This window comes from Aphelocoma coerulescens, chromosome 10 (assembly GCF_041296385.1).
Source record: "Aphelocoma coerulescens isolate FSJ_1873_10779 chromosome 10, UR_Acoe_1.0, whole genome shotgun sequence".
Lineage (NCBI taxonomy): Eukaryota > Metazoa > Chordata > Aves > Passeriformes > Corvidae > Aphelocoma > Aphelocoma coerulescens.
In genome coordinates this window covers 898,720-917,521 of record NC_091024.1, presented here as the reverse complement: position 1 = coordinate 917,521, position 18,802 = coordinate 898,720, and the positions used below count along the sequence as shown (strand labels likewise).

General features: G+C 45.3%; 1 long non-coding RNA gene across 6 annotated transcripts; it reads right to left on the bottom strand.

Annotated features, from left to right (window-relative positions):
• Nucleotides 1-622: 622 nt before the first annotated feature.
• Nucleotides 623-12,551, bottom strand: LOC138116635 (uncharacterized). 6 transcript variants are annotated; one of them, XR_011154254.1, is made up of 8 exons: nucleotides 12,352-12,551; nucleotides 11,200-11,444; nucleotides 10,566-10,696; nucleotides 10,048-10,233; nucleotides 7,230-7,361; nucleotides 4,640-6,635; nucleotides 2,471-4,378; nucleotides 623-2,064 (listed from the first exon to the last, which is right to left on the bottom strand). It is a non-coding gene; the product is annotated as an uncharacterized lncRNA (long non-coding RNA). The 6 variants fall into 6 exon arrangements; XR_011154253.1 differs by lacking the exon at nucleotides 2,471-4,378 and having other exon boundaries at nucleotides 626-2,064; nucleotides 4,640-4,778; nucleotides 4,891-6,635; XR_011154257.1 differs by lacking the exon at nucleotides 2,471-4,378 and having other exon boundaries at nucleotides 625-2,064; nucleotides 10,048-10,230.
• Nucleotides 12,552-18,802: the final 6,251 nt, after the last annotated feature.

The following is an 18,802-nucleotide window of genomic DNA, read 5'->3' as shown; positions in this document are numbered from 1 at the left end:
GGCCGGCCTTCCCTCTCCGCCCCGCACGCGTGTCCTCCCACGCCGGCCCTCCGTGTGCCCACAGGGTCCCGAGCCCCTGACCGCCGGCGCTTAAATGCACGCGTGCATCGGCGGCCGCGGAGCGGCGGCTCAGGTGTGAAGTGCCGCGGGGCGGGATGCTGAGCCCCGCCCGCTCACACCGGGCTGCGCGGCGGGAGAGGCGCTCGGGGCAGCGCTGCCCCGCGTCCGCCCTGCCCGGCAGCGCCGTGCTCGGCGCTCACTTCACGCTGATAACTACATTGTGCGGAGGAACAATGGAGTCAGCTGGGCTGCGGTTACACAACCGCCTTAATCCGGCAGAAATTCAGGTTTCCCTGAAAGGGACGGGCCGGCGCCATCCCTCGCGTCAGGCCCGCCTGGCAGAGCAGGTCAGAACCGGGGCTGCCGAGTGCGGACCCCGTCCCCCGCCCGCAGCCCGAGCCCCCCCATCGCTGTAGACGCGCTGCTAATGCACCACGGAAAACGGGGAACAAACTGCCCTGGTGATAGGGATCGCACTTTCACCAGGGGCACAGATCTAGGCCGGCTAAAGTGGCCTCTAGACAGCAGAAAGAACTGCCTGAAAGCGGAAGCTGTACTGCAGAAGAGCTGGAGTGTCAACGTGCAGCTCACCTAGAGACTGCACCGCGGCCAGGAAAAGCCCCATGGACAGCTCTGTTACTCGGGTTTGGGCTCGATCAGAAAGACACATCAGACAATACAGTGCTTCTTGCGCTTTAATATGCTGCCATAGTTGGGATGTACACGCCACATCTCCAGTCCTTACACTGGTAACTCCCTGCACTGTGACTGTTTACAAACATCCCCATCTCATAGCCTGAGCCCTGTGGGAGGCACTCACTCCCTACAACAAGGCGACTTACACAAGTCTTCTGACCCCTATGCATGGCCTAGCCAATTCCCCATTCTTTCTAGCGTGCCAGGATCCCTGCAGATGTGTGTACCTCTGGGTTCTGCATAGCCACTCTTTCATCACGGCTAGCTGAGCAGCCACTGAAGGTATTGCAAAGAATGTAAAATTCCAGAACAACTCAGTTCTGCACTGTTTGGCTCGTATGAACTGCACCTATTTCCCTCTCTCATTTATCAGTTGTGTGTCATTACACTGGGAGGGTGCTTCACAGAATAAACCGTGCAGTAAACACCTCTCAGTTCAGTCATGGACAGGTGGGAGGTGCAGTGCTTTGATTTTACACTCGTAAGTACATGAGTGTCACTTGTGTTGCTGTGTGACTGCTCTGGACGTGTTCGGTAATTACAGATCTCAGAGCTCTCTGCCGGATGCAATGTAATTGCAAATGTGGCAATCCAGAATTATAAAAGGAAGAATTTGACTGAGCAATAAATACTGTGGGTGCATGTATACGAAGTTCAGCGTGACTACAGTGGGCATGATTCAGCCACCTGTCAGATCCTCCTAGTCATCCTAATGAAAAGTCACATCCTTTAGGACACTAATTGTTGCTGTAGGACACTGCAAATTAGTTTGTACCTTGTTCTCATATTGGTTTTACAGCCAAAACCAAATCTGCCTTTCTACTATTTAATAATAATTGTAGCTATTTAACCATTAAGCTGCACATAGTATTTTTTAATAGTTTTAAAGGTTTTAATCTCACTTTGGCACTTTTTTTATAAAACAGCTCGTCAGACACAAATAGACCCAATTTCCAGGAAAATGCTCTCTCAAAGTACTTTTTCCATTTTCTTAATTAATGAGCCAACTAGCTTCCCATTACCTTGTAGTTCTTAGGAGTTCAAGCCAATGGGAAATTAGGTGCCAGCCTGAAAACCACTTATCATTTAAAAAGTTTTAAGGTATATGACGAGAGAAAACCACGTCTGGTGGGCAGGCCTACTCTGTGTGACCATGCAGGAGGCTTAAGGTTCAGCTTCCCCTCTTGAGTTAGCGCATTCCTGGACCCTGAGAGTCCTGGGTATGTCTGAGATACACCCTTTGGGTCCTGCTTCTCTTCAGATGAAGAAGGACTGCTTCCCTTTTGACCACATAAACACATAATTGATCTGAAAAAAAAAGCAGAACACAAAATTTAAAATTATCAGAGAGATCTAATCATACCATCTTCCATGTATAATAATGAAAGCAGAAAAACAATAAACATCCCAAACAAATTTGTGGACTTAGTTCAGGTAAAACATCTAAAAATGTCCTGGAACTCATAATTTTCCTCCGAGTCACAAAAAAAATTATAAGCACTGCATGAATACACAGAGAAAATATGGGATAAGGGGTTTCAACCACGGGAATTCACTTACACACACTTGGAAATCTTATGAGAGCAATGACAGTACTGAAATGCATTTCTGACCTCAGAAGCTTACCATCAACTTAAAACATCCGAAAAGCACACGGGTGCGTTACACGCCACACAAAAGCAGGATTAGCTTAGAAACACAAACAGAACTTTACCTGCCCTCCCACTGCCAAGTCTAGACCAACACATACTTCTGGGAGCACAAGCAGGGACAAAACAGGTTCTTATCCAGTCCTGTCTCATGGTTGATTAACCTCACTATCTAAACAGGTGAGGGCTCAGGCTGCAGCATCCGTGTGGACAAAGTGGCTCCTGCACATGCAGCACAGCAGTTTTGGTGGCTGCCTGTTTCTTGGTGGAAACCTTGACGGGGCCACCCCAGCTCCTTTTCCTGAAATGTGCCAGACCTTTATTTCTCTTGTGAACAGTAGCCACGTGTGAAACTTGTCTCAAACTGGCCATTGGATTTTAAAATGTCCTCCCCTGGGGCAGCAGGACACAGTGGTGTCTCATAAGTCTTGTTCATATAGAAATTAGGTTTAAAAAGGAACCAAAAACCCAAGATAAGTGTATGGCTGTGTTTTCTTCAGCACTGTAGGCTTTTGGCACGGCCCCTGCAACCTGAAACGGTGTGTACTTAAGGTTCCATCCCAAGCGTCTTTTCAGCTTTAGCTGTCAAAGAAGTGATGTCTGATGCAGCAGATCAGGATTCCAGTGACTCCTGGAGACAATTACTGCCTGTTAAGTGATGTGGCACAACTGCTCTTGACATGGCTGCCACCTCTGTGGTATAATGCCACCACACTTGGGAAAGTATTATTGCAAAAGGATGAAGACAATCAGAAATGGACTGGAAGGTACAGTATGCAATGGAACAAATTTGAAGTGTGCTATAAAAAAACCTGTGTAGAGTCAACTCATTTAATTGTCACCAGTAGTAACCACTTTGCAAAGAAATTAGTTATGCACTTAATAGGAATTTATTAGTTCACAACAACTTATAGATTCCTACAAGCTGTTACTGAAACTGAATTATAAACCCTTATCTTATACAGATAAGTGGATCTAGTTGAATGGAAAAGAGTTTGTCATTATTCTTTCTGAAGATACCTATAGGCCCCATAGCAAGACAGCCTGAGGCAATTGTCCTCTCTGTGTCTGCCTACCTTTGTGTTATGCTGTTAGTTTCAGCCTCCAGCACTTATGAGTAAATATTTTAGCCCCATTGGTCTTGATTTAACAGCTTGGTTTAAGTTTTTGAACCCGATAAGATTTAAAAATACATTTGAAGCACCCAAACTGCAATTCCCATCCTTACAACTTTCAGGTAGCCTGGCTCGTTATGTCATGCAGACATACATGAGTGTCTAGGCAGTGCTTTCAGAGCTCCTCATCTTGCTTTGTTCCACACTGGTTTGGGAGGCAGGAAGGCCTTGCTGGTGGATGCTGCAGAGGAGGTTTTGTTCTGTATTCATCCCCAGCCCATGCAGAAGTTCCTCCACAAAGCTACTCCCCAGCATCCTTTTGAACAGCCCTTAGGCCTCTGTTACATTTGTGGCTTGCCTCAGGATCAAAGAGAAGAAAGTGAATGTTTCTAATCTTTTTGTTTTGAGTCCCCACACACACTCATCCAATAATGTGTGTCAAGATGGAATATGCTCATGTTCTGTGTGATGAGTGCTCTGTGCACTGGGTATGGGCTGATACAGCTATACTTTGGGATGGGAAATTCAAACCTTCAACCCAGGATGTCCAATAGGCCTGTAGCAATACCAGACATTTAAATAAAACAGCCTGATTTTCAAAGGAAAACTTGCCTCCAGCTCAAATTAACTTCAGCAGAATTTGTCACTCCTGCAGTGTTTTTAAAAACCAGTCCACCTCTACTCAGGTTCCTATTTATAGCACTAGGCACCTAATTTTAGATAGTTATTTTTGAAACTGTTGACCCCGTGGACTTGATTCTCATCTTGTTACATCTGCTCTCCCTGGTGCAAATGCATCAATTAAGACAATGGAGTTACTTCTACAGGAAGCCTGTCCCATGTCTTGAAAATCAGGATCTGTGGCAGAGTAGGAACAGCAACATTTTAGTTTTCTTTCTTAGAAATACACAAATTGTGGTCATAGTGTTAAATATTTTGGAGATAGTAACAAACACAGAAAGTGTAAACCAACAGGTGCTTTACTGTTAGACCCTGTTGTTTTCTAGCTTACAGGGATTTTTCTTTCCCTGCAGTTCCTACCAAAGTCCTCCATTGCTTAATTTCACTACTAATTATCCCTTTCAAAGCAAAAACATATAGCTACTATCACGTTCTTACCTGCTAAATTCACTTTTTGAAATCGGGAAAATGACATCTTGGGGTTTTTTGTTTTCCTCTGTGTGTTCTCTCAAATTCCTTTATTTTCCAAGTAGTACTTTCTCACTGGAGACACAGCCAAGACTAAATTGTGGAGGAACTAGGAGAACAATAGAGAAATAATTGCACTCCTCTCAAAAGGAAAGCTTATTCTCCTTGCCAGAAATTATTTCCTGGACTCAACACTTTGCTACTAAACCTTGTTTACATACAGAAGATTCCTTTCCTTGGAAACAACCCAGTCCATGTCCTGTGCTGCTCCTCAAGTTTCCCATGTCACATGGGATATACCCTGTGCCTTCTTTATTCTTCTGGCAGCAGCAGCTTAGCACCTCTCAGGATGGAATCTCTTCTGCCAGTCTTCCAGAGGCTGAGGTCTAGCAGTCAGTCAGGCCTTCTTGCCAACAGAAACTGAGCCCTTCTTGCATGTCTGTAATTCACCTTGGGAAAAGTAACTTGCATAATCTCTTCTCTATTTGGAGCAACTCCTAAACTGATATTTCATAAACTTAGCATGCTTCTTTAGTAGCTGATCTGTGGTGTGTAATTAGATACCAGCTCCAGATGAGAACAGTACAGTCTCATCTGAAGTGGTGACTAGTAGCAGTGGAAATATAGAAATATGATGGTAAAAACAAAGAAAGGTCTGCTTTACAAAAATACTAATGACCCATTCTTTTCAAATGTCAGTCTCAGCAGACACCTACTCAGTAAGATCATTAAGTTTAATTGCATCAGCACTTGACTAATCAGGCAATAATGCACTGAAAAGTAAATGATTGACTTGTGAATAGTTCATCAATCTCTGAAAGAGGAGAAAATTATTCTCTTTTACACAGATCTTTTCTGTGGCTGTAATATTCATTCTAGACTGAAAGAAGGTTTTTGAAATATTTTTTCGATGTTTTTTCAAGCAGACTGTGCAAGTTCACTGATGAATGCTAATGTTACACAATGTTTACCCAGGACTAAGCTTGATGGAAATATTAATCAGAAAATATATAGGTTTCCATATTAAAGTTGAAGTTTTTGTAGCAGGCCCTAACCAGAAGCTGGAGATGTATGTTTGCCAAGAGAAATAGCAAGATATGGCCAGCAATAGGTTTGGGGAAAATGGAAGGACAAGAACTGTTTTCAGTCTAGGTCATCTCTCTCCTTTCATCACTCTGTTTACTTTTGAGCAGGTACATCCAGGAGCTGTGGCCCAATTACTCAATGCACTGATCTGTCAGGAATCCAAGCACCCTATTTGCATTATTTTCATTAATTTCAGTGGAAAGTGAGTGCATAACACTTGGAAGGTGATTGGAGTTTTGCAATGCTGTTTTCCTATTGTTAATGGGTTGATCTATCTTGCAATAATTTCCAGTGCAGTTGTGTGGAAGTAGTTGCACCAAGTTAATTGCTGGTGTAACTCCATCTGGTAGGAGTTCATGAAGTTCAGCTTCTGGTGCCTCTGCCAGCCCTGTTTACTTTCCCTCTCCTACTGCAGCAGCTGGGTCATGGCTTTTCTCTGCACCAATTTGGAGGCACATCCCAGCCAGCTTCTGCCTTTCAGGCAGCTCCTCCTTTGCACCAGGACTCAGGCTCACAGCCTTTGCCCTCATATGCTTCCCCGGCTACCAGAGCTTGCACCACAGGTATTGCTTACTGAGTGTCTCTCCACGGCTCCCAGCAGAGTTGCCATCCTGGTCAGCCTGTCAGGAAGGCCTTTGGAGTTGACATTTTCAGGCGATGCTCATCCTCTGTCACATTAGTACCCATTTTGTAGGGGAGGCCAGCAGTGAGGCAGAGCCAGCATCCTTCCAAAGGGCCAGCTTGTCATACATCTCACCCTGCAGCAAAGCTGTGCCACCAGGGACAAAACCGACACAGTGAGCACGTGCACAACATATTGAAAGATTGCTACAGCTGCACTGCTGAGTGTGCTGAAATTACACACAACTTTCCATGGGCACTGTAAATGAAAAGGATAATTCATTTATGCAGAGAAGCAATTACCTTGCTGGAACAACGAGTCCAACCTATAGTTCCACCCAAGCTAAATTAAGGCCACAACTCCTACTAGACTTATGAGAGTAGGGCAGGAAAGTAGCACGTTGTTAAATACAAGGCAATATTTAATGTAACCCCATGCCAGGTTTACAAGAGAAGTCGTGTATCATTTACTAAAGCAGTCAGTGAGTTGGGGCTTATTAGGCAAATGTCAGAGCTATGGAAAACTGCCATGGCCTTGTTCTAAAAATTTTAATCACATAGTTATTAGCCATAGTCCATTTAATATATTCATGGCCATTAGTGGCCTATACTACGTGTTAATAGTAAAGACTGAATGGAAATGGCACTGAACAGAATGTGCTGCACATGGCATCAGGGCTGATTTTTTTTCAATATAGAACTGTGAAATATTCCCAGGTTCAGGTTTAACTGGTTTCAAATTTTTGTGGGTTTATTTTGCTTCATTTTTTAACATAAAAATATTCCCTAAAACTCCACTCATGAGCTGCTGTCCTGTAATCCTATGACTGTAGTGAAGAACACTCTGGCTCACCTCAGTTGTTGGACAAGGCCAGTTATATCAGTCCTGGGTCCAGCTCCACTCCCTTCATACACCAGATTCCCTTGATACACACAAAGCCTCTGTCTCTCACCCCAAGCATAATGTTTGTAGGCTTTACTGTACCTAAAGCAAAACAATTGCTCTTTTCAGGAGTTTGACGTACTCAAAGTTAGAGCATAATAGCAACTATAGCAAAAAAAAAAAAGAGCATTAAAGCTGAATACTGAAAGTCCTGATTTCATTGGGTGAAAATAGATAAATAAATATATGTATATAAACCTCCGTGCCTGCCAGATGTCATCAATAGCAAAATCCTTGGCTATACACAAAGGTCAACTCCCCTTCATACAGAAGCAACTAGAATTTCAACTCAGGCTATGCTGGGTGGAACTTTCTCTCCTACTTTCACTCCAGGTCAATTATAATTTTAATCCTTACGGTTGATTTATTCTCATGTTGCATAACATTATTTGAAAGGGAAGGGAAGCTTACATTCAATCAAGGATCTCAAAGGCAATAAAGTACAGTATGTATACTAAAATAATAAATAAAATTTCAGAAAGTTATTAACTTGCTCACCCTTGGATGTCAATTAGAACTCAAAAATGAGAGAGATCAGCGTACACATTTATAGTGAAGACAATACTTCCTTATTTAGGCTGTGTATTTTTTTCAAACTAGCAATACAGTTGGAATATTATAGCTGTATCTGTGCTCATATTGCTTTTGGCTCCTTCTGAATTTCTTGGTTAACTTATTTCCCCTTTAAGTTGTTTGACTGACTTTCTTTCTTTACACAAAACATAAGCAGTTTCACTGCCTGGGAAACACAGAGCCCAGTTGTTCTTACACCAGTGCAAACCAGCAGTGATGCCACCAGTCCATAGAATCACATCAACGTAAAGATGACGTCAGAGAGAGTAATCAAAGTCCTTGTTTCAAAGTTAATTTAACTGGCTTTGTTTAAGAAAAGGAAAGATGAGTACAGAGCACATTTGTTCTCTTCCTCAGCTGAGGTGTCAAAGAATCACTGCAGTTTTGGCATCTGATCTGTGTGGGATTTGCACACACAGATCACATTTCAAAAGCAGGGCCCTTGTGACAACCCACCATGCTAAGGGTCCATTTCCATGATCCAGCTTTAAGGAAGGGGAGGGTTTTGTGCCTCTTCATTCACTATTGAGACTGCTTTTTGCACTGTCCAGAGCCCGTAGCAAACTGCCACCAGCTGTCAGCGACAGAGCTCCAGCAAGGAACACCTGGTGCATTTAAAGCCATTGCCCAGCTTTGATTCACCAACTCACTCCGCACATTTACTGCTTCAGATTTTTCCTTGTCTGGAAGGAACATCATAAGACTTGTAGTATTTTCCCCTCTTTACATAAATAGATATATTGCTTATGAAAAGGGGATTCTGGTTTGCCTCAGGAAGCTGCTACAGATCACAGCATCTTTAGGACTGTTCTAACAGCAGGTACCTTTCTGCCATAAATGATGTGAAGTTGCTTTTCTCTGCATCCTCTATGTTTCTGGTCACTGTAGCAATGAATTTTCACCACTGTTTTGCTATCAGTCTTCTGGATTCACCTCCCTTATGCTTAAAAACCTGGGCAATGGACCAGGTGGCAGCCAAAGCACATTGAGCACATTCAGCCAGGCATGGCAGAGGTAAGCTGCAGCTCGGGCACAGAAGGTGCTGCCAAGGCACCTGTGAGCTGCCACCAGCACTGTCCCCACCCTGCCACGCACGCAGCGACTGCCACCCAGCTCTGCCAAACCCAAGTCTGAGCAGGAGCCTGCACTGCGGGATCTCCCCTGCTGGTAACACACTCCTCCAGCAGCACGAAGGGCACCCAAAGGCTTTACCTGGCAGCAGCTCCAGGTGGTTGTATAACACTGTCTCAGCAATGCTTGTAGGGCATTAGCAGGGATTAAGCCTGCATTTATTACACAGGTTGGAGCCACATGATCTGAGACATGGCCTGTCCCTCCACCAGCTTTGATTTGAAACTTCTGACAGAGTGATTTAGAAATGACATCCAAATGGAGGGGTAGTCCTTTTTTTGCATCATTACTCAAACACCAAAAGTACTCGGGGTGCTGTTCAGTTCTTAACATTCTTACCTAGCAAAGCAGTAGCTTCTAATTTGTTTATAAAATAAGGCACTTGAGCTGCCACAGCATGAGAAGAAGCTACAGCATATATTGAGGAGAAAACCCAGAGGTTTCCTCACACTTTCCCAGGGTGAGGGAAGATGTATTTTCAGGGGAAAACACAGTTAATTACAGATGAGAAGAAGCTGCAGAATCTAGACACAAGAGCAAGACTTGATGCCTTAGGTTTTAACTTTTAAACCTTGTACTGTTTAGTATGTAACTCTGACACGTCATACAGCCTGTTAGCTGCTGTTCTCTCATGCTGGTTAGATATAACAAACCCGCTCTGGGCCTGAGCTCAAGGACACCTTGTTGTCCCAGGCCCCAAAATACGTAAACTAAAAGCCTCTGACAGGAGGAGAAAACTTGGGGTAATTACATCACTGCCTGAAATTGTAATTGGAGAATTAACGCAAATGGAGCAAACTTATAAAAGTGGGAAGAACACGTGACCCAGTGTCCATCTTGGGTGGAGCCCCTCGTAGGCTTTGGACTGCCCAGGGTGTACCTTTGAAGGCCCTTCAAATAAATACCTGCTTTTACTCTCTTAATCTTGTCTAGCCTCCTTCAGGCAGCCACTTGAAGGCATCAGACTGATCAGCTCTGCTCAGACAGTGCTGCTTCCCACTGGCCCCCCGAATTCTGTTCTTACCCATAGCTGCTAGGAATTGCCATTGCAGCACTGCCCTCGGAGCTGTGGAACTGGAGAATCTCAGGGAGGCAGGTGTGCATTTCTTCTCTCTTTCAGTGGAAGCTAAACTGCATTTCGTCCTTCTCGAGTATTTGTGTGAAACTCCCTGGCCATGTACCCTGCCAGCCCTCATAACGCCTGTCTCTGCTGAAAGAGAGCAAACATGACTGAGCATCTGCCTGGCACACGTAGAAGCTACAACTCTAAAAGGTGCTGGAGGATGTACACACGTACAAACGTGGCTTGGTTGTAAACTTCCCCCAGCTTTGTCTCCATCCCCAGCCGGAGCAGGGGTGGGCACTCCTATCCCGGCTCACCCCCTCCCCTTTGCCCAGGGCAGCCCCGGCGGTGACACACGCTCTGTCAGCACTTTAGGGTTTCATGCCAGAGGACTTCAAGGAGGTTGAACTCCCAGAGAACTCTGCCAGGTGTGGAACACTGGCTGCTTTATGCACAGGGGTGAGAAAGGCAGCGTTTACCTACTGAAATAGCTGGAGTTTAATTATTTATTTTTCATGGCACATAGAACCTCTGTTGAGTAATGAGCCTCTGTTGTGTGCCAAGTGCAGCAGACATAGACGAGGAAATATTTCCACGAAGAGGCTGTATCCTGGAAAGGCAGGGCACAAACACACCAACAGAGAAAGGAGTTGCCAACGGTCGTATTTTAAAAAAATCAAACAAAACAAAATCACTCATTCATGAATTGCTATTCTTACTTTTTCATGTACTTTAGAGATTTGTTAAAAGTAATTTTCACTGTAATCATTTTATATTAATTAAATAAACGGTAAACACAAAAATGCCAGAGGAGTAGCTATGATTCTTGATGTTCACTATATGGTCGTTTAACTATTGTCATTGAAAGAAAGCAAAAATAGGAAAAAAACATTAAGTTTAGTCAGAACACAACATTCAGAACTATAGGCAGGAAATAAGCATTCACAGCAACTACCTATGAAGAGCTTCATATTTTCAATCATTTGCATTTTATCTGGGAGATAGTTTGAAGCAGCACCTTCTCACTCACTCTGAGTATCTGCCTTTGCAGACATTACAGTACACTCGTATTTCAGTGCATGAAAAAACAGAGGTTAAAAATATCAAAAATACCTGTGTTAGCTGTGCTGAAATCAGTGAACCTTAAGGAAAATGTGTGTTGTTTGCAATACTCTGTCCTGAACAGTACTTTCAACATTTTTAAATGCAGAAGCACGATTAGAGGGTTTCAAAAAAAGCTCCACCCTGCCCTAACCTCTCCCATGCTGGCTGCACTTGATGGCCTCTCCTTGGCAGCAGTTCCCTTGTCTTCACTTAACTCCAGCTGCCTCTGAGGTCAGATCCGGATTCTTCTCAATCTAATGAAGAAAATTTGAAATGAGAGCAGTGTGAGAGTACAGTTTGCTAACTTACCAAAGATCAGAAAAACTGAAAAGGGAATAGCAAAGACCATAAATAACAGCTTTCTGGAGAAACAGCCCTTTTCCTGTCGCTGCTCTGAAGGCACACACAGTCTTCAGAGTCTTCCACTGTCTGCTTTTGCACTAAAATGCCTTAAAACCTCTGACTTTTCCATCTTTTCAGGTTTGGATTTGTCATAAGGTGCTAGCAGATTACATGGACCACAAGTCTCCTAAACAGGTTCTTTTGGTTTATGTACATTAATTGATCCTGCTGTCAGCCAGACGGAGATGCATCACCAGTAGGATAACATATAAAGCAAAGTGCTGTCTTGCTAGGGAGTGTAGAATAATATTCCGATTTTTATAGCACCTTTTCCTTAAAGCCCTCCAGGCACTTTACAAGGAAGATTGAATTAAGCTTGTCAGCACTCTGTATGGGAAGTAAATATTTCTTTTCTATGGTGAAGATGGGAAACTGAGGCATTAATATTAAGTCCCTAGCAAAGGATTTAGCTGCATGCTTTCCAGCCCTTTAAACTTCTCACATGATTTAATTAAGCACATACTCAAGTGTTTTTCTGGAATAGTGCCTAAGAAAAATGCTACAACCACATTGCCAATTCAGACTGCAGCTGGGAAAACACCATGGGTTCCCCATCACTCATTCTGTAACAAGAGCTTTTTTTTCATCTCCTGCTTTTTCTAAAATTAAGATCACATCTTTCAAGTCCCATCTACATGGTGTGTTGTTGCCTGAGCCTGGATAAGTCCTGGGACATGACATCCTAGGAGACCATTGTGTCTCAAACCTAATCTTCATGAAGATGTCTCTTCAGTCCTGCTTTTCCCAGGTCTGCCTTACCTCTGATCAGACAGATGTGCCTTTCCATCTCCAGTTCGGCTGTTGAGGGGACAAACAAGACCTTAGGTTCTACGTAGGGCCTGTGGCATCTCCCTGGGGAGCAACAGACCCACTCTGCAGCCAGTTACAATGTGCTTCTGGGCTGAAAGCCTTCAAAAACTGGCAGCAAATCTGCATCCCAGTACCCTATGTGCTGTGTCTGTTCTCACTTCCCTAAAGGGTCTAATGGCCAATTGCAGGAGCCTGGTGGGATGGTGGAGATGCAGAGTTTACAGCTGTGTATTCATTTCAGGTGCTGTCACTCTCTTCCTCATCATGCCACTGACCACACTAAGAGCCAAATAAAGTGAACTTGTTTCTGTCCCTTATTGCACGTGACTTCCTGCAATTTAGTGTTTGCCAAGTGAGGCACAATGTAAAAAAACTAGAGAAACATGAGAAAGGAGCAGTCTAAAGCACTTCTAAGGTCAAGTGCCTTGGAAAAACAGGGCTATATAATCCTTCAGGGATTTTAAATCTGGTTTTAATGCATATCCTCATACTGATGACCCTACATAAGCAAGCCTAACATCAAAATAACCCTTTTTAATTAATATATAAATAATACATCATTACTAACATTATATACACTCTAATTAGAGAGATAAGGAACATGTAATTTCTGTTAGAGGTGAATGAGGTAATTACCCTGGGTAGGCCTCCTTCAGAAGTGAGTGACACTAAAAAAGCTGCCAACACCCAGTTGATGCAAAGCCCACTAAAATTAGTTGAAAGACTGATCAAATCACAACGGCTCATTTGCTATTTTCAGTGACAAATTTTCTCTTATTCCTACAAATCCAGCAACCACATAGTCTTTCACTACCATAAAGAGTAAAAAAATGTCCAGTTCAGGATTTAAATTAGATCCAGGAAACCTCTGCTGTCTTTTCCTGTATAAAAGATGTTTTTAAAATAAAAGACAGTTTGAATGTGGCTTTACAGTCCCAAACTGCAGCCCTAGGTCTGTCATTAGAAGTGTCAAATTTCATGGAGCTTTGTTTAAAGGGGAATTACTGAAGTTATTTGTATTTTAGTAATCTGCCTAAATGGAGCCAGGATTTGTCCGGATGGGTGGAAGTGAAAGGGTTGCAGTGAGCAGGAGGGCTCCCTGTGGGCTGTGGGCAGAGCAGGGATAACCAGCCTCAGCAGCACAGCCCTGTGTGCTGTCCAGTCATGTCCATCTGGGTAGGAGACAGCCAGGGGACACTAAGTCAGTTCTGCAGGCTGGGTGCTGCTACATCACCTTCCTTTTCATATTTAATTTCTTTTTGTTGGTGGTGCATGAACATTTTTCTCAGATGAAACTAGAAGGTGGTCAGCTTCAACACTTCACCCTCCTACTTCACTTGGCAAAAAATCTGCTTTGCTGAAAGAGACGATGCCCCACCCCTAATCTGAACAACTGGGGACTTCTGCAAACTTACACTTGCTCAACCTGAGCCTGAAAAAACACTGCAGCCTGTTCTGCCTGCTTTTGTGTTCCTGCAAATGATCTAATATTTTGCCAGTGCAGTAAATCAGAAAACCTTCCTATGGGCGTGTTCGTCCAAACTGGTGCTCACCTGACAGCAGCACTTGTTCTCATTCTTAGACCTTTGCAAACCAATGACTTGCTTGGAACATTTTTCCAATACTGTCTTAGATATTTTAATTACTTTATTTGATACTAAACCTGTTTTACAAGTGATTGGGAAAGAAGAATTAAGCAACAGTGTCCAAAATCCATATTAAAATTGCAGCCTCCCTTGTAGTATCTGAAGCACTTGGAGACAACTGAAGGTTTTCAGAGCAGCATGTGCTTGTTCCTACATGGAATTTCCTTAATTCCTCAATCAATTACCTGGAAAAAGCGGCCATTTTAATCAAAACCCTAAGGGTAGATGAAATAATGAGAAAACACGAGCTTTATTGCAATGGATATTGACTGTAACTCATTAAGATGTTAAAGTATTGACATCCCGTTTGATGAGAAAAATGTCTGATAGCGAGTGTACATAACTGTGTTACAGAGAATGCCGGCATCAACACATCATAATGAGTAACTAATGATGTCTGTGGCCTAACGAGGTGATTAAAGCAGTATCCTTTGATCTATGTCACTGACTTGATTTAATGCCAGGCCGAGATTGAATCTCCATGCACCACTGGGGAGATTCAAGTAATTTGAGTAATTCACTCGCCTTGTCCCTGCATCACCAGGGATATTTGTGATGAACACAGTGGCTTCTGTAGCTAAGTCACCCTGGGCAGCACACACTGCCAGGGAAGAGGCCACTGCTCCCTGCCTGCTGGCAGCCCCTTGCAGGAGCCTCACGGCTGCAGGGCAGGGGTCTCACACCTCCTCCTGCCATGGCCACGCATCTTCCATTCGCCTCACAGCACCCTCACACCTCTGGCAGGTTTTGGAAGCATTCTCCACCAAGCAAAGCTGCAGTAAGATGCTTTGGTGCCTTTCACCTGAGCACAGCAGGCGAGAGTCACACCATGCTGAAGCACAGGGCTTTGTGCCAGGCACATGCTGAGCATCCTGTTCAAACCACCGTGCTCGTCCAGCAGGACAAAGCTCAAGCACCTGTTCCTTGGGGCAGCAAACAGCGTGCCAAAAGCCTGAGCTGCAGGTGACACCAGAGGCACAAAACCTTGGACCAGGTGCACAAGGTGGTGTAGCCTGGCCATCAGCCTGTTCCTCACAGCAAAAAACCTTCTCACCCTTACCAGGGAAAGGGCTTGTAAACCCTGTCTTACACACGACAGCAGCTCTTTCAAGCAGCCCCTCCCACCCGTGGGGACAGACCTTGGCTGAGCAGTGCTGCCCTGGGGAGACAGTTGTTAAGTCTGGGGTTGTATTTTCTTCATGAGGCTACCAAAACAAAAGCGTGGCCACCATCAATCAAGCCAAGGGTTAATTTCTGTGATACAGGGGACAACTGGGTGCCCAGGGCAGAGCACACGAACTGGGTGGGCCTGTGGGGTTGGCACTCCTTGGTAGTCTCTCCACTGCCAACCACTTTCAGCTGATATTCTGAGCAGTATGTGGTTTATGTATTAGCAGCCAGTGTGGATTCATCTACACCAGGTGCTTACACTTTGCATTGCAGTACTTCTTCCTAAGGAAGCCAATAACAGGGATTAACTTTCCCTTCCAATCATCTTTAACCTTAAGTGATAATTAGTACTGAAAGCATAACTGAGACTGAAATTCTGGGCACCTTCTTTGGGCAGGAAATTATTTTGCTTGATGAATAGACCATTTTCTACAAAGGGCTTTTTCCTGTACATAAATAACTGTGCTGGCTCCTAGATGCATGGGTGTGATAATGCCATCTCCATCCAAACAGGGATTGTCACCAGGGAGAATAATGGCCCCCTGCCTTGGCACAGGAGCTGGGCACTGTGCAGCCTCCTCTGCCCCACCAGCGCCCTAAAAGGAAGAAAATTGCTCAGGACTTGTCCAGGTGCTTTCCCAGTCTTCAGGCAGCCCCAGCACAGCCACCCCTCTGTACCTGCTGGGGCCCTCCCTGTCCCTGTCCCTGCCACAGGCCCCAGCAGCAGCACATCCCTCCAGCTCTGTCCCCTGCCTCATTACCCACCTCCCCATCACAGCCCTGCTGGAGGCTTTTAGCACTTATTGGTAATTCATAACGCTGACAGCAGCACCCCACACAGGGCACCCGAGCCATGACCCACCTCCTCCCCCCCACATATAAACACAAAACCCTAAAGAGCTCAAACCTGAACACAAAGCAGCCCGTATTTCCCCCCAAAACATACCAGATCTCCCCCCCTAACCAGGCACAGCTCCTGTGGCTGGGAAGCAGTGTCCAGCTCAGGCAGCCTCTACTGCCCCGAGCTGGCCCCGTGCGAGCAGGCTGCGGCTGCTGCATCGCTGCCCTCCTGCTGCCGAGCGTGGGTCACGGCAGCGTCCAGCTGCTGCTGCTCTCTTCGTCCCTGAAAGGGTCTGGGTGCAGCTGAGACACGAGCAGCTCCTCTCCCTGTCCTGGGGAGATGGTTTGCACTTCTCTGCTCACCTTGCATTCTGCCAGTGCTCAGAAGATAAAGTTTGTGAGGCTCGTTTCGGTGTTTGGGTTGTGGGTTGCTGTGATGAGCCCAGCTCGCTCCCCTGAGCATGCTGACATAAACGGTGCACACACCAGAGTTAAATATAGCTCCAGTATAAACATAAAGTTCTGATTTGATGAAGTAACTGGGAAGCTGTGCAGGCTCCTGGGCACCCCAGTTGTCCCTGCCTGTGACTGGCCTGTCCCTACAGCATGGCCTGGGTGGGCCAGGGGTGCCCAAGGATGTGGGGCAGTGAGCCACTCTGTGGGATGGGTGCAGCCCAGGGGCATGCTCTGGTGCGGACATTAGTGACCATAATTACTCACCTGAGAAGGAAATAAGGGGCAGGAGGTGTGGATAGAGGTCACAGCAAGGGGACCTGCTGTGGCTGTGACAGGCTCTGCCCACATGCCACCCATTGTCCCCTGGCCCATGGGATGAGAACCTGGGAAGCATTCACCATGTCTGCCTGACGTGCTTCAACCCTTGTGGCATCTCCGGATTATTTTCCGGATTATATTTCAGCTGAACACAGCTGGACCCTCGCCTTGCACCACGGCCCTGGCCAGCACCATCCCATGGAGATACCGACCTGAGTCAGCGCTGGGTTTTCCCAGGCCTGGCGGGTAGGAGGCTGCAGATGAGCAAATCCCAGAGGCACTCCTTCTGGTGGAGGACACTTCTGCCTTCCTATCTTCCTTTGCCTTTCTGCTTGCCCTGGACAGGGATCCTGGTGATGCTTTGGTTTCTGACATGGTCTTGGGATACCAAGCCTGGGGGGAGGCCTCTGAAGGGATGTGCTCGGTGCTTCTCTCAGCTTAGCAGTAAAAAGAAATTGCACATCAGGGCACAGGCTGCAGGCGCTTCCAGAGATAAAATATTGTCAGCAGAGTCCAGACCATCCATCAGAATAAATGTAGCTGATGCCATGATTTATGGGACAACGATGAAGGTTTAATCCTCCTCTCAGCAGTGCAACCTGATTTGCCACAAAACCCTGTTAAATTTTGTGGCACACGCTTCATCACTTCATTAGGAGATAGAGAGAAAACGGTTCAATGCATTCCTGAATCTTTTATGGCTGGGACTCTCCTCCCACCACTCCCGAGTGATGGGTAATCTTTCTGATCAGATCCCCAGGAAAAGACCCCGTGGGATTACAGAGAGCGAAGGCATTAACAACAGTGACAGGAAAGGAATACAATATCCCTTTAAACAATTAAATATTGATCCTGCAGGCCTGGGGTGGACTCCATCACACAAAAGGAAACACCTCTGTGAATTAGTCTGGTGCCATCCATACCCTTAGATGATATAAAGGAAACTAAGATTATTTGCTTCACTTATTTTCTTAATGTTTTTTTCCCTCAATTAGAGAAATGTATCTGGTATGAGCCACACTCGCCTCTCAGACACTTGACCCCCGTCTTCCTGGAGCCCACCATGATGGGATGGGATGGGATGGGATGGGATGGGATGGGATGGGATGGGATGGGATGGGATGGGATGGGATGGGATGGGATGGGATGGGGGAGCCAGGGGGGGCTGCAGGCAGATGGGGAGTGGGGGCTGCTCACCTGCGTGGATGGAGGGAAGCAGACACAGTGCTGGGAAGCCTGAGGTGCCCTTTCGTGTGTCCCCCCTCTCCTTCCACCCCGTGGATGTCCCTCCCAGGGCTCCACCGAACTGCCCCTCCCATGGGAGAGCTGGGGCTGCCCACGGGGCTCACCTGCTCCCCTTGGCTCAGCCCAGTGCCTTGGCTGCACACGGAGAAACAAAAGAAGGCAAGAAATGTCTAAATTTAAAGTGCTGGAAAATCCAACCTTTTATTTACTACATTTTTGTGACTACATAAACGCTGAAACATTGTAACGCTGAAACATTGTAACACTGAAAAGCATGATGACATCATCACTTGCTTTTTTCTTTTTTTTTTTACTTTTTCTCTTTTTTTTTTCTTTTTTCTTTTTTTTTTGCTTAGCAAACACAGCAGATGATATTGCACGGCATAAAGTGAGAACAGTAGCAAAGCTTAAAAAAAGTAACTTAAGGAAATCTTAACGCAGTACAGGAGATACTCATACCCAACCCAGGGCAATGCCTAGCGCACTGCACTTGTCATCGCTACACACAAAAATACAGAAGAAGCGCTTGACTAAGAGAGAGAGTGAGGAAATATCAGCAATCAACCGTAATTAGGTACAATAATCACTTAGTCTGAAATGCAGATGCAACGCATAAACTACTGCTGCTTCCTAATGGGCGAACTAAAGATGGCAGCAAAGGGCTTTAGCAAAATCTTCGCTTCGTTTTCGTTATTTTTCTTTTTTTTTTTTCTTTTTCTTTTCTT